We start from the raw sequence: 3,167 nt of genomic DNA, 5'->3' as shown, positions 1-3,167 counted from the left end.
AGTGGGAGAAAATAGACCTCGAAAGTATTCGAGGCAAACAACAAACATAAACGGACATTCCGGAGGCTTTTCGAAGCTCTTTAGAAAATCCGAACACGTATTCTTTAAGGATTTTAGAAGTGGCTTAAAAGAATAGACATCTCTTAGAAGACTTTACAAGTGCTTCAAGGAGAACGGAATATTCAAAGGACTTTCAAGTGGCTATTGATATTCTATTGTTTGATGTTCTATACCCAAGTAGGCATAGAGTTCAAGTCACTGAAACTATGAGATTCTTCTATTAGATAGTGAAGAAACATGGAGTTCAGGTCACTGAAGCTATGAGATTCTTCTATTAGATAGTGAAGAAACCTACAACTTGCAGTCAAACTATTATCATGTAGATTAATGAGTTTGTGACTTGTAAGAAAGCTATGACAAATCCAGATTCCCTAAAATGGTTTGAGGCCATATATAGACTCAAATATTTTAGATGGTTAAGGCCATAAAACATAACCAATGTTTTGATGACAAAATTGAAATTTTGTTGATTTACAAGAATGGTTTACACCTTTTGGTTGCAAATTGGTTCTAAGAATAAAAACCATCAAACATGGAATTGTGTTCATACACAAAGCTAGATTAGTTGCTAAAGGTTACAAGCAAAATTCACAGCGTGGATTGTGTTGAAGCCTCATGCATAATCGTAATGCTCAAGTCTATAATTAAAGCAATGATTGCATATTGGTACATATGGCAATTGGATGGCAAAACGTATTCCTCAATCAAATGTTGGAAGAAACTATGTACATGGCATGTCACAGGATTTGTGGATCCAAATAAATGCTTGAAAAGGAAAGCTAGCTTGTGAAATCTAAGTATGGATTTAAGCAAGCAACTGGGAATTAGAATTGTATTTTAGTGAAGCTAATAAGTATTTTAGTTTCATAAAATATACATGATTCCTATAGATATATAAGAAGCTTCGTGGGAGTATGTAAAACTTAATTGGTCCTATGTGTATCACACACATATCTCTCTATTGTGAAATAACATTCAAATGCTAATGACTTAGATTTGAAATTATTCATCAATGATGGACCAAGGCAAAACTTAGTGCATATTGGGTATTAAGATCTATTTACAAAGATCTTATAATATTGTTTTGGATTAAGTAATGGCATTTACTAAATCAAACACGAAAGACTCCATTAGGAGACATTCGACCCATGTGAATAAATCTAAGTAAAGAATGTTTGAACTATGTATAAGCATTTACTAAGTTAAACATCAAAGGATCTAAGTAAGATTCTTAACCTATATTATATGTCAAAGAATTTAGCTGGATTTAGTATCTACTGAAACTATATGAGCTAAAGTTACATGAATAGAATTCAATTGGGAATTATTCTGCAAAAGAATTTATCATGTATGATATAATGTGAGGATCGCCAAAAACTTATCGTAAGGCTTTAGGCATGACGAACATATAACCAATCTCTATTAATCTAAGTGAAGATCAACTAGATTGAGATTAAGAAAAACTTATGGTACTTGAAAAAGTACATAAGAGTAATTCTCGATTCAAGGAAATAAAGATATGCTAAATATTGATGCTACACGCATAAACACTGGCAAAGGATCAAGCAAGATTCCTTTGGAGTTAACCATTGGCAAGGACGAGCTATAAAGCATCGTGTTTTGAAATGGCAACATGGAATGAAGACCATGAGTTGTTGCGTGGGAAATTAAATATTAATATTAATTTCTATGTTCTACGATATAGTTGGAAAGTCTTCCGCATATCTATGAACTGCTTGGATAAGTAAATCCAAACAAAGCATCACTAGCAACCTAAACAGTTGAAGTAAAAGTACTTATTGCCTAAGAAGCAATAAAACAGGGTTGTTTACGTTAAAGAGTTCTTCACTGAACTTGGGTTGATCACATGTCTGCTGACTTGATGGTTCTTCATTGCAAAATGCGTAGAACCACTATCGAAGTAAGAAAGACTAGATCACATAATAAACAAACTCAAAAGATCTTATCATCATATCTCGAAGAACATTCGACGAAAAGGATATTAAGATTGACAAAGCATGATAACTAAACCTATGCAACAAGTGAGAAGCAACACTCACATTGTAGCACTGGAAATCAAGCATAGCTTTGAATTCCATGAACTGTTTTAAAGATGCGTTTGAGGCCCATGGTTGTAAAACGTTGGGGTTGAACATTTATCATATATGAAATGTATTTTCATATTCCATTTAATCTTGGTTTAGTATTAAATGATGAGTCCCTTCAATTTGACGATATATTCAAGATAGACTATCAGGACCAGTCCTGTGACTAAGAAATGTCTATCAAGTGAACTTGAATGTCAAAATTTGAAAATGGTCCCTGGTCGGAGTTTTCTATAAAGATGGATGCATAGAAAACACTAGACGACTAGAATGCAAGATGACTAGTAGTTCTGTTTCTTGAACTATGTGGACATGGCAATGTCGCAATCATTTGCATAGATACTTACTTTGGGAAGACTAGTATCGGACATACCTATGAAACTTTACTGTAAGAGATGAAAATCTGTCATAAGTAAATTTCATTAAAATTATTAGACACTAATCCTCAATACCTGAGTGATTTGAGATTACTTGTTTGAGAACTGCTTACTTTGACGTTGTCAACCGTCACACCGTAAAAGGAGGCTATAAAGGCAACGCTCGGGTAATCACCTATCAAACGAAGTCTAATCTCAAGATCGCAAGATTGGGATTGTCCTCCCATAAATCGGGATGAGATGCTGAAAAGTTGTACAAGGCCACTCGGAGAGCTAGAAACTGTAAAATGCATGGTCGTGCTCAGATGAATCATTGGCTATGATTATCTGTTTATTTGATCAGTTGAACTCTGAAACCGAGAAACACCTCTGGACATAATAAGGATGACAATTCTTACCTTATGTTCAAGAGCAAGCATCGAGTGACAAAGGAATTAGGAAATGCACACTTGTCCCTAAGGACAAGTGGGAAACTGAAGGAAATAATGCCCTTGGTCCAAGTATGCATTTAATGGCAAGTCTAATAAATGCAGTTCAGTATTAATTATACAAGTTAATAATTTAGTGAGATCAAGTGAACTGTATGCCTAGCTAGAGGCCGCTTCAGTTCAAGTGGATTTATGAT

The sequence above is a fragment of the Spinacia oleracea genome, chromosome 3 (assembly GCF_020520425.1).
Source record: "Spinacia oleracea cultivar Varoflay chromosome 3, BTI_SOV_V1, whole genome shotgun sequence".
In the NCBI taxonomy this organism is placed as follows: domain Eukaryota; kingdom Viridiplantae; phylum Streptophyta; class Magnoliopsida; order Caryophyllales; family Amaranthaceae; genus Spinacia; species Spinacia oleracea.
Note: the sequence above shows the minus strand (reverse complement) of the source record.